At 31.1% G+C, this 13895-nt stretch overlaps 1 protein-coding gene across 12 annotated transcripts in view; it reads right to left on the reverse strand.

The window, feature by feature from the left end:
* The window catches only part of LOC105223378 (sodium/potassium/calcium exchanger Nckx30C), a 321392-nt gene that overhangs the window by 215921 nt on the left and 91576 nt on the right, over positions 1-13895 (reverse strand). The gene's annotated exons all lie outside the window — the stretch shown is intronic.

Here is a 13895-nt window from a genome sequence, read left to right on the forward strand (position 1 = left end):
AAGTACGAGTGAACACTTTTTCATTAGCAATATAATAACCGCTAGTTACTATTTGTAATTGTACGCATTTGCGAAATTCAAAAATAAATATATTCGATTATAAAAACTCTAAAGCTTATCGGATTACTATTTATAAATCTGAAATTTTCTTTAAAATCAAAAAGTAATGTTAAATTGCTCAAATATTTTATATTGTTAATCTAAAAAACAACTGTTAATTATGTTCCGTAATAGCTTCTCAACACAAAGATATCAAGTTGTGACTACTTAAAGTCGAAAGCTCAAAAGCTTTCTATATTATTGTAAATAGTATATATTTAATTTCTCAATAAATAAAAATACCGGATTACATAATCTAGTGGCTGTCTTTTCTAACTTAATATGTTTCTAATGCCTAATGTTATTTTCATAAAAGCTCGAGAGGCCCACATAATTTTAGAACATAATAATTTAATAGATCACAGCTTCAAAGTTTCAGACTGCTATCGCATTTAGCATATCCCGTTATTACAAGAAAGCTAAAAAGCTACGAAGAACTTTAAAAGTTCAAAAACTTTAATAACAAATTTATGATCAAACGATTATATGTATAAAGAATAACTTAAACAATTTATAGACTAAGTTTGCAGCTAGTATATCTCGTAATTTCAAAAAAGCTCAAAAAGCTTCAAAGCAAATAAGATATTTAAAAAATCACTGTTACATGAATTGAAACTTTAACAATCGCATTACTTGTTACTTTTATGAGACTTTGAAAACTCAAACGGCTTCAGCATGAATCCATGGCGTTTTCTTATTTGAAAATTTCTTTATTTCTACCAGTAATTACACCAAAAAAGCTTTAACAGCTCTGGGGATTGAATGATAAGAAATTTAACTTTTGACGATTGTATAACTTGGTACTTTTATAAAACTTTAAAAGCTCAAAAAGCTTCTTTATAAATTCATGTCTTAGATAATAATTTTTCGTCTTTAAAAACTTTTTTATATTAAACAATTTTAATTTTAGTTTTTATAACTGGAGATAAGTACAAATGTTAGTCTCGTAATTCTATAAAAGCACCACAGAAGTAATCAATTAAGAATGGTTAATTTCTTCGAGAATTTTTTCACATAATTTATTCATTAAGCTTCAAAAGCTCGGAAAGCTTCATTATGATCCATTGGTTATATGATGGATCACTTAAGCTTGTTTTTTTATTATTTCTTTATTTTAAACGCATATAATTCTACCTTAGTAAAAATAAATAGCTTTTTAGAAAGAAATGCAGCATTACAAAAGAAAACTTACAAAAGGACCTGTCATCGTACTCCTACCACCACCTAATAAATGTGCCACGCGCCAATGAATTACATACAATATTTATATAATAAAATAGCCGCAACTGCCTACTTTTAGGCGCCTAACTTTATACAAAAATAGAGAAAACTGTCTGTCACACTCACAAGCTATTATTCAAGCACGTGCCGACAGTGGGTTATTTTTATCACTGTTAACATAAAAAACTGTTTTCATTTGTATATAGTATTAGCCGAAATCGCTCCCTCTCTCTTTAATCTATATATGCATAGCGCCTAAAGTTTGGCCAAATTATCGTTTTTGGCCGCCATTAAAGCAAAACGGAATGGACAGGAAACGATATTTTGCAGCGTTGATATTTGCTGACAGCAGATGACTAGCAGCTATGTGGGAATCCCGAAAAAATAACCGCAACGATAAGCTAAATTGTACGTTACGTAGCTGGTAGATTGATATATTATATATATGTTATTTTCTACTTACATATAACTATAAGTATTAATTTCCATAGAAGCTGCTGGGAGAAGAAATACCTTCTTTTAGCTTCTGGCAAATATTTATATTTTTTTCTCCTTCACTCTCGCTTCCTGTATATGTGTGCGTAATAAAATTGATATATAAATATTTATAGACATCAGTTTCGCATAAAGGCACTCATACAAGCGCCTTAATGTATGCTTTTATGTTACACATACAAAGCAAAAGAAAAAATATAAATATGTATACATAAAAACAACAATGAAAACAACATAATATTACACCAACACAAAGGTTGACATAAGAAAAGCTATCCGCAGCCGCTGGCAGCTATTTGCCGATAAAGACTCGGACCAACACCATAGCATGCGCGGCCGCTATGATATTTGCTCGTTGCCTTGCTTATTCCCAACGTAAATATGTACAAAAGCTATGCGAGTATATGCTCGTATATACACCAACGAAGGCATGAAGCTGCTAAGAAAAATGTTGTTACGTGATTAAATGGACGTGTCGGTGTCGTAGCATTCAAAGCGGCTTTTGCTAAGGCGCCCAACTGTAGGTAGCAATTCCCATAAACATATTGTGGTTGGGCGGAGGAGTGAGACGTGGCGCTTTCTGCTGGTATTTCGCGCGTTTAATTGCAAATTGCTCTAAAGCTGCATAAATAAAATTGCTTTAATGATTTAATGAGCTCGGTGATAAAGTAGCAACACTTACACACAGACACACAAATAAATATTTCGACATACAAACACACATACAAAGACTTTACCATACCTACACACACAAACTTAAAGATTTAAGGCCATACAAACACGCACACACACTTAAAGACTTCTTGACATACACATACACTCTCTCTAATACACAAATACATGCGCCTTCATCTTCGTCTTGAGTAGTTGGCAGATTTTATGGCTGCAAATTATACAGCCGAGTGAGTTACAATGAATATATATATGTGTGTGTGTGTGTTACACAGTAAGCCGCTTGGCGTAGCTGCAGTTTCAGTTCAAGGTTTTAATTAAAATCGCGAGAGTATGTATCATTTCTCATTTATATATTATACACTTATGTTTTCCTTCATATTTATCCGTATAAATAATTTTATTAATATTTACCAACTGAGCAAATTTGAACCGGACTGGTCCATAAACTTTGGTATGACCATTTAATATGTTTGTGTGCTCTTAAGAACTATCAGTTCGACGAAGCGATAGATTTGGCTGGCGATTTTTGCCTTAAAAGAAATTACCAACGAGTTTGCTTAAAATTTTATGTTTATAATGGAATCACGACCGTGTCTACGCCAATAAAGGAGAATGGAATATTTTAAAAATGTTACAAAACTGTTTTGGGGAGTCTACTCTATCACGCACATAAGCATTTGAGTGGCACCAAGCATTAAGTGAAGGCCGTGCAGTCATCGAAAACTTGCCTCATGGGAGTCATCCATCCACCTCTATTAAAAACGGTAACTTCGCAAAAGTTCAAGAAACAGTGCTTTAAAATCGTCAAATTAGAATCAGTTAGATAGCAGAGGAGCTCACCATCTCTAGTGGAGCAATTCAACACATCCTGGTTCATGTTTTGGGTACGAATTGTGTCAATGATAGACTCGGACCACAAAATCTGAATCGTTTGCAAAACCGACGTCGAGTAGAGGTCACATAATAAATGCATAACAACGTATGTATAGGAGGACCCTACCTTTATCAAATATGTCATTTCTAGAGACGAGACATAAGCTTATGATTATGACGTCGAAACTGTCCAACTTAACAGTAATGAGTCGAAAAAAAAAAACAATTTTATTTTTTAAACAAGCTTTTACATTGCACTTGGCTAAAGTTGACCACCCTTACTGTTTTGTATATACTAGGTGAGATTACTGCGACCCGGCATTATATCGAGATCCAGTAAGAAAGCAAAGCGCCTTTGTCATTAGGTTAAGTTAGCTTAGATGGCTGATCGAAGAGCGCACATGGACTGCTATATGTAGTCCTTTGTGAAGCCATCGAAAAGAAGAACCTCTGTGTTCGAACTTATAAATGCAAACCGCATACCAATTAACATAGGCATTTAATTTCCATTCGCGCCAGTTCGGTGGGATGTCGGAAAATATGCCCTCCCAAATATTTAAACCATGACCGCACAAGCGTGGGATAATCAAGAAGGAAGTGTTGAGTTGTTTCCATCTCATCTTCTTCCATACAGCTTCTGCAGGTGGTGTCTGATAGGATTCACAGCCTTACGGCATGCACACTAATCGGAAATGGCTTGCTAAAACCCACCTTGATATAAATTCAAATTGAATTTGTGGAACACTTTCTCTAAATTTATATTACAAACAAAAATAAGTGGAATTGCAGAAAAAAATTAAAACTAAATTATAAACTTTTTTGTAGAAATAAACCTATATTTACCAAATCTTCCGATAGGTAAATTATTCATTTATTCAACGAAATAGTTTGAAACTTAATGAACCTATGCACATATGTGAATAGATGCGACATAAGAAATAATAATTAATTATAATGCATTTAACTTGACATACATATTTGTATGTCTTCTAGTACTACATTCGCAAATATTTGTATTTCACATGAAAGTATGCGCGTAATTGTATTTCTACGCTAAGAAGCGCAAACTCACATAATTGCACGATTACATTTATTATCAACGCGGCAAGTCCAAATGAGCGTGGGAAATTTCTCGTTTCACTCGCATACGCATTTAGCAATAAACATTCCAACATGAATATTTACGAGCGCATATGAACCGGATAATATTTGCATAGTAAATAATACTAACGCAACCGAACGCCTGAGCGTATGCTAAGAAATGCGCGTATGCACGTTTGTATAAAAGCAAATGAATTAGCAGAAACTTCTGCTGCGCTTTGAGTGATGTGGGCAAGGTGTGGTGAAGATAGACAGGTGGAACAGCAGGTAGCGCAGAATAAATGTTAAAAGTTGTGACAGAAGGAAGTGAGTTGAATAAGTTGGCGCTGCGATTTGATTGAAAGGGAAATGCAGTTTGTCAGTGGAAGTGGCAAGGCAGCGCATTATTTGAATTAATTATATGGCTGAGCTTTGTGTGCGACCACAAAGCACTTAATTATAAAAGCTGTATAAACCGCAGAGGCGGCCGATGCTTTATAAGTTTGCTTTAGTAAAATTTCAGATACATGTGATTCACAAAAATTAATTTATATATAATAAAAGAGAGTGAGAGCAAAGAAGTGATAGATATGACTTCCCTAGCACTTTTTCTTTCATTTTTAACTAAACTTATTTATGCATGCGCTTCGCAATATGCTAATTTTCTACCCATTCATACTGACATTAGTAACAGCTGTTGACTTGCACAACTTTGGCTTGCCTGTGGTAAAATTTCTGCGCAAAGTTTGCTAAGAAGTCGCAGGTTCTTCTTCTTTCATTACCCACCAGCCTTTTGTTTTTATTAAACTAACGTGCCACTTCCGTCTCGCTCTCTTTTAGTTTTCTATTTAATTGCTTTAGATACTACCGTTGACAGAGTTGGCGATACTAGACATTTTATGAAGATTTATTGTTCGTACTTATTTAAAATGGGGAAAAGTGATGAGCTAAGTTTTTTAGACTCAAGTATGAGTGATGCCATTTCAGTATGTCCAGCGTTAGTTTGAGTGTTTTCAGCTTGTTTTAATTGTTGTAAAAGCTGCTGAGAAGTCTCTACTGGTATAATGTATTGAGATTGAAATCAAATCGTTTGAAATCTGAGATACGAGATTTATAAATTTAGATATCGGTAATGTTAAGACTTCGGTCAACATTTAAAAATTTACGAGAACAAAGAGAAAACAGTAAGAACAAAGAGACTACAAACCATGAACGTTTCTTCAAATGATGCATTACTTTAATTTGAGTGCTGATACTGTTTTCAATAATAGTTGTCTATAAAATCAGTAAACTCGAGTATTCATAAGTAGATCTGAGAGATAAGCCGTGAATCGAAAGAAAATAGGTTAAAAACTAGTTGCTCTAAGGGTTATAATACTTCAAAATCCAAGAAACAATTGTTAGCGGGTAAAAATTTACAATTTCTGCAATTTCGTTTTTCAAAAAGTGAAATGAACTTCTGTAGCAGTTCATCTATTTTGTTTTTAGATAAATAAGATAAGAACTTCTTCAATTTCGTTGTTTAGAAATTGAATTGAACTTGTGAAACACTTCACTGATTTTCATTTAAATATTAAGTAATGCTGCAAGAATTTTTGCTGAATTGCAACAAAGATATATACATAGATAGTCAAACAAGAACTGTCGTAATTAAACTGTGAACTTGTGAAACATTTATCTTAAAATTCGAGTGGAGAATAAATTGATTAGAGTAAATAAAAGTCACACTTGAACTTGTGGAATATCTCTTCAGTTTTAATTTCATTCAAACACGAAATAGTTTTGGAGAAAAAATTTTATGATTTACAATAAAACTATGTAGAATTTCTTAAGAGATATCAATGTGATAAAATTATGGACTTATGAAACATCCCATTTAAAAATTTAATGTGAACTAAAATTAACTTTTCATGTGAGAAAATTTTCTTTTTATTTCCTTTCATTTTCCATTTTCAAATCAAAAATAGTTTTACGAGAGTTGCAATTTAATTATGTACTTATGAAATACGCCATTTTAAAATTCAATGTAAACTTATGATGTGAGATTGTAGGAATTTTCGTTCTATTTGGTTGTCTTTGAAATCTAAAATATTTTTAAAAGAGTTTCTGTTCATTTACTACCAAAAGGAATCAATGAAATTAAATTATGAACCTGTTAAGCATTCACCCATGAAAACTGGTACAAAACGTGGTTATTATTAGTAAAAATATCAGTCGATGTCGGGAAGCATTTCTTAGATTTTCTTCTCATTTAAACATGAAACTTTCTTTTTGTGCTTTAATACGAATTTTTGCTGATTTAAAATGCAAAAATAAAGCAGCTCTTAATAGCAATCTATTCAATAAAATTATGAACTTGTGAAACATCTGACTAAGAAAATGTATTACAAATACAAAGTAAAGTGTTACTTGAAATTGTGAAACATTTTGTTACGGCTTTCTCAGTTGAAGTTTGTGTGAATTTATCAACATTGTACTGTAGAAATATTTTTTACTAAAGTATAATATATAGTGAGTGATATTCAAATTAAAAAGTAGGATCGTCAGTACTTTCACTTTGTTTTTCGAACTCAAAATTAAAATCGTTTTCATAACTCTCTTTTTTAATAAGAAAATTATTGTTGGTTTGCTTTAGAGACACGAGTGAAAATTTTTAGGAAACAGAATTCAAAATCAACTATAAAAGTGCAGAACGAATTTGATCATTACGCAAGGAAACTGAGTTGATAAAAAGTCTATTTATAGGTATATACAACCAGTTTTTTCCATCGACTGATGTTGTATCAGCAACTCTTTGTGAGTGACGCGAAACGTTCATCAGACAGTTTCTACCATCAACAGAAAGAAAATTAAATACGAGTTTGCTTGAAATTTTGAATTTTCAATGGAATTACCGGTAAGGAACCTTTGAAAATTCGCAAAATTGCTTTGGGTACTTTGCATAAATCATTCAGCGAAAATTGTAAAATCATCGAAAACTTGTGTCATACAAGTCATTCATATCTTCGTCTCGTTCTCTCTTAATACCGATGACATCGAAAAAATTGAAAATACAGTGCATCCACGTGTTAGCATCAGGGAGATATAATATGATCTTAATATCATTTATGGATCCATTTTTGGTTAATGAAGCTTTTCAATGCTAGACTCGTACCATAAGACAAGAATGCGCCGTTACATTTAATCATGTTTTTGACTGGCTTTTGGGCCCAACACGAAACGAGAGTGTAGCTCAGCAAATATTTTCGGCAGATTTGGGACTCTGTTACTCTTTTCTGGGAATATTGTATATTATCTTAAACGTCTTAAAACGCATCGTAATTTAATTTTGAAATACCCGTAAAACGTTTCACAAGTTCAGTTCGATTATTGTATTGAAAATAGACTCATAAAAGACGTTTTTCACAATTTTTTTAAAAGAAAGGTTTTATTTTCTACTTTTAATAATACCATATTGATATTCTACAACTCATTTTAATCTCGTTTAAAGCGATTCAACTAAGTGTTTCACAAGTTCGACTTTCTTTCGGTACTGAAAAAAGTCTCATAAAAGACATGTAGCAGATTCTTGTTAATAGTTGTATAACATTCTGCTACCATTTTGCCTTTTCAACCCATTCTAATGTTATTGCAAGCAGTTCAACTAAGTGTTTCACAAGTTCAACTTGACTTGTGTAGTGAAATATAATCTCAGAAAAGGCATTTGGTAACTTTTAGTTAAAAGGTGTATAATCTGCCACATCAAATGCAACCATTTTGCCTTTACAACACATTCTAAACTCAGTTTAACCGATTAAACTAAGTGTTACACAAGTTCAATGCGAGTTTTTAAGTATATTTTTTATATTTTCATTTCATTTATTTTTAATATTTTCATGCAGTTATTGCAATTGTTCAATAATTACATTTAGTTTTTTTTTTTGTAATCAAGAATCCTAAGCCAAAGCAAAAATGTGTCAAATTACAGAATTTCATTAGCGAGTTTTAATTCCAGCGTATAGACTTATTTATACGTAATATGCTTTTAATGAAATTACTTCAAATTTTGTAAAAGCACTTACGATTATGGCTTGAAATACTTCTCATTTCGGCGAATTTTTCAACAAAACTATTTTTACGCAACAATCCAGTTCATATTATATAAAAAAATTTCAATGAGCTTATGTGTCGTTTCACCATAATTTCACTTCCTTACTTCCCATCCATTTCACGCTTAAATACTGGCAAGTAATGTTTGGCGACTTCAAACTTTGCCACTACACGTGCTGAATGTCCCGACTTAACTACTTACTTTGCCGACACACAAACGCATGTGGGTATAAACACTTACTACGTTGCCTACATACAGGCGCTGAGCGTCCACGAACTGGTAAGTAATTACTGCAACTGTAACTTGGAAATTGCAATTACTTTGCGCTTCGACGGGAGACTAGCGCATCAAAAAATTGTTGAAACTTTAACTCGCTCAGCCCACACGTTGAACGCGTGCTGGCTTATATGGGTTACCATATACCTTAAGTATACTATATTGGTATATGTATAGTTTCTTGCAACTTTTCCTTGCAATTTGCCATGCTTTCTTGCAACTCTGCGCTGCAAGTGTGCGTGCTACTTCCTTTTCATATAATTTTTCACTAAATAATTGAGTTTTAATTGCTCTGCACGCTTTTTGAAAACTTACAACGTAGTTATGTGTTGCTCTTGTTGTTGTTGTCGCTGCCGCTGACAATTTGCTGCCCTCCTTCTGTCTGCCTAACTGTCTGTCTATGATTGTGCTGCGCATTTTGCTCATTAGGCGCTCGTTTGGCCTATTTTCAGTGCTCACATCATTGCGTACACTTGCACTCACACATACACACAGCAACAAGCACGTGCAGGCATGTGTATGTGTGCGGTTTTATTGGCGAATCACCTAAATTTCACTTTAGAAGAGTCACGATTTCGCTGTAACTGCAGCCACAAGATTTTTGACAGCAATTATTTCCACTTTACAAATGGTTTACGCAGACATATGTACACACACATACATACTCTCTCAAATGAATTGCATTTGGAAATTTTCTGCTTGACTTTTTTTGTTTGTTGTGCTCGTGACTGCTCTAATTTATGCTGCGCGCTGAGTGTGTAATTTGTGTCGGAAATACGGCAATTAGTAAGCGTGACTCGAAGATGATGGGCATTTTAGATTTTCTGAGTACCATTAAAGAGAGTGCAAATATTTCTGAAATGCTTTTGATTGAGTTTACTAACTTTAAGCTATTTCAAGTTTGTGATTTCGTGCACCATGTTGGCATGAGACTGAGGAAATTAAAAAAAAAAAGATTATAGTTTCTTGCTCGATGTGCATTTGAAGAACTTTTCAATAAAATAATTGCTCTCCACAATTCAAACACATATAAAAAGAAGTTTGTATGAGTAACCTAATAGTTTTAGAATTGCCATTGAACTTGTGGAACACCTCTCATCAGAAGAATTTTGCGACATTTTTTTCAATAATACTATACGAAACTATATTTTTGTTCAACCCAAAAAGAATAAAGGTCCATCTACTAGCGAAGAGTCAAGACATTAGAACAGCTGTACAAGGTACACCGGAGCTATTTAGTATTCCCAAACGCGGCGCCTAATATACTCCTTTATCAACTGTCTACAGACTTTTTCATAACAACATTTTCTGCTATAATAAATAAGGAGTTTTCAAGATTAAGCTTCCTGGTGGCTAGATCAGGAAGAGTTATGGACACAAGGATATGCTGAAACAGTTCAAAAAAATCTAAATTTCTAATTGTATTTTCAAATTTGTAAATCGGATTGAATGGGGAAAAGATTTAGTCGAATAACTAACTCTATATTCACCAAAGGCGACTGCAGTGTAAAGGCGGTGTTATATACGTACTCCGAAGATCTTGATATCTCTCATTCCATTTATCAAATTCCAAGCGGAAGCACTGGGCATAGAGAAGGCCTGAGCATACTGAATAACTACTGAAGAATAGCGATTATATATAAAGACATCCAGTCGACATTACCAGCATCGATAAATTTTAGCGAAGAAAATAAATATAGACTAATTTATTCTTTTCATTTTCATTTCGCCTTCTCATTTTTCTTCAAACGGATGTTTTTTGGCTACCCAGAGGATACTTGGTCTAAGAACGGAAAACGTGAGCTGCTTGAGATATATGTAAATGAATCATTTGCACAACGAAATTTGGAAATGTGGTCCAAGACAGGTATTTTGCTAGATGAATCCGAAGCAGTGAATATATGACGTTTGATAGGAACGAAGGAAAGTATGCTCAATATATAATTTGCACAAATAGCTTAGAAAACATGGAAATCTATAATCAAATGCAAGTTAACAAAACAGATTTGATCAAAATAAAACTAGCTATCATAAAGGCGCATTGGCCATTTGAAAGCTCAAACTAAAATAGAGTAAGGAAACGGTTCTACACTTTCTCTTTGAGAGTCGTGCTCTATCAGCTAAGTAGTTTCATTAAAGACAAATTGTTTGAACACAAAAAGAAAACTTGACATTAAGTTACAAAGATCAGTGGCAATCATTTTGAAAGATCATTTGAGCCTGAGAAAAGTGAAAGGACGATTTTTCTCAAAATCACAAATTTTTTTCGAAAAAGAGCGGCGCGTTAACGTCTGTCAAACAATGCTTTCCGGCTACCAGAATGTCATGTAACGTATTATTACTGGTTCTGAATCTTGGATGTATGCTTACGACGCGGAAACAGACGATCCATCGGCCGAATATCGTGGCAAAGGTGAGCAGAAGCCGGAAAAACCACGTCAAAGTAGATCAAAAATCAAGGTTTTGCTGACAGTTTTCTTCGATTAATAAGGCGTTGTTCACTTCGAGCCGAGGGGCATTACTTCACGAAGGCGACATAGACTTTTAAGATTAAATTTGGATATTTTTTTTCATTGTTGGAATTTCAACAAGAAATGTTACTGAACTTGTGAAACACTTCAATATAATATCATGCTTGAAAGTAGTAACGAATACGGTCTAGATTTTTAAGTCTTTCGTATAAATTAATTGAATTTATAATAACTATAAAATGGCAACCATCCTTTTAGAGTTCTTCGAAAATCAGACCTGCCTTCACAGTGTTACAAATCAAAACTCCGTTGATCATGTGAAATATTTCTTAAGATTATTAATTATTATAACATGAGGAAGAGTCGTTGCCTTGTAAATTTAAGTTGTCACGGAAGTTTGTGTAAAATATTGAAATTATCACTTCACACCTTATAAAGCAAATTCGATTTGAACTTGTGGAACGCCTTAAACACTGTCTTAACGATAAACAATTGCACATATATTTAAGCGAAAAAATTATTTTTAAATTTAAATGTGTATGACGGATGGTAGGTGATTAAAAAAAAATTATTTTAATATATCATATTATTAATAATTTCCTGGAATAAAATTTTACTTTTTAAAAGCTTTGTTTTAGTCAGCACTAACACAAAGCGGAAATATGTAATTTTTTAATGATTTTGCGGTTATAAAATTTTCGATAATTAATTCAAGTCTGTATGATATGTGCTTAGAAATATTGAAATAGTAGTGTTTTTGCTTAGAATATTATGGTGCAAAGAAAAGTCTGAAATAAAACGCTTTAATAAGCGCTGAGGAATTCTGAAATATGTTCGAATAACATATATAATACAGTACATATGTATGTATATATACAATTTTTATTGATTCATTCTCAAAATTTATTATTATTTTTATAGAAAAGTTAAACTATTTGGAAAAAGTTTTTTTTTAGCAATTTTTGTTTATATTTTTTTGTTTTTTTTTGCTATAATATTTTTATTTATTTTCTATGTTTACAAGAAAATTTGTATTTTTTATGTAAACAAATACTATTTTTAAATATATGTAAAAATTTAATTGAAATCATATTGCAGAATTCCTCATGTTTTGTTTAATTTTTTTACGAAAAGTGATGTGAAATTTTTATTCTGTATTGCATCTGTTTATATTTTTCAGTGTACATTTATATAAATGGTGTTACTGATGCATGTGAATTTAGGTGAATACAGCAACAACCTTCTAATGACAGTAACTAAATAAATTATATATATGTAAATATAAAATTTCTAAATCATGCTGCATTTATTGCGGTGCTAATTCAACAAAAAATATAGACTTTAAGTTTTAACGATAATTTTTTATATTTTGTTAACTAAAAAAAAAACAATGAAATTTTTGTATAAAAATTTATAAAAAAAGTAATATTTCTGTTTTCCGAAAGTTACAAAACCCATTTATTTTTTTTTAATAAAAAATTTTTTGCAAATTTCTTTTTTAATATAATTTTTTAAAATCAAAGTTTTTAAAAGATTCACATTCTTTAAAATAAGCATTTTTAAAACAAATTTTTTTAAACAAAGAAACTTGAAATTTTGAAGCAAACAGTATATTTTTGGAAAGTTACTAGTATTTTGTAACTTTTGAAATATAAATAATAATAAGATAATTTTTTTCTGGTAAATTTTATATTATATGTTGTCAAAACCCATTAACAACGTGGGTTTTCAATTCGAAATCGAATTTATTGTAAATAAAATTTAAAAAATTTTTTTTTTGGAATTTAAAAATTTAAAAATTTTTAATTTTTTTCAATTTCAAAATTTTTAATTTTTTTAAATTTTTAAAATTTTTAAAACTGAAAGTTTTTAGAAATTAAGAATTATTAAAACTTAAAGTTTTTAAAAATTAAGTTATTAAAAGGATTTGTAAATTCCAATTTTTTTAAGTTAAAATATGTGATTAATTGCAAATAAATTGCAAACATTTTTTAAATTCAAATTATAAATTTTTTCAAAACTACAATTTTCTTAACAAAAAGTTTACCTTTTTTAATTATTAAATGTTTCTGGTAAAAAAAAATATTTTTTGAGCCTTTTGTATCGTTTGAAATAGAAAAAAAAATATTTTTAATGAAAAAAATTTAGTAATTTTTTTTTATAAAGTGTGATTAATTGTAACTAAATTTATTACATTTTTTTCAATAATTTTTCAAAGTCAAAATTTTATTTACACCAAATGAAAATTTTAGTGTAAACAAAATTATGGGTTTTGTATCTTTTTTAAAAATTAAAAGCAAGAAAATAATACATTTTTTTATAAAATTTTTATTTTTATAAAAAGGTAAAATAAAAATATTTTTATAAAAATTTTTAGTGCTCGCACCCATGCACTGTTGTGCTTACTGTATACAACATTTTCAATATTAATATAACCAAAAGAAAATTTTAAACAAAAAACACAAACCACAGAACTAAAAATTTTCAATACTACAAATATTGAACACTTAAAATCCTCACAAAATATAAGCAAAGTGTTTGTACTGTTAGTACCTTCCAATACTAATTTGAATTCTTTAAATGTTTTACTTGTTACTCATACGCGGTTAGGCAAA

The sequence above is a fragment of the Bactrocera dorsalis genome, chromosome 1 (genome assembly GCF_023373825.1).
Source record: "Bactrocera dorsalis isolate Fly_Bdor chromosome 1, ASM2337382v1, whole genome shotgun sequence".
NCBI lineage: Eukaryota > Metazoa > Arthropoda > Insecta > Diptera > Tephritidae > Bactrocera > Bactrocera dorsalis.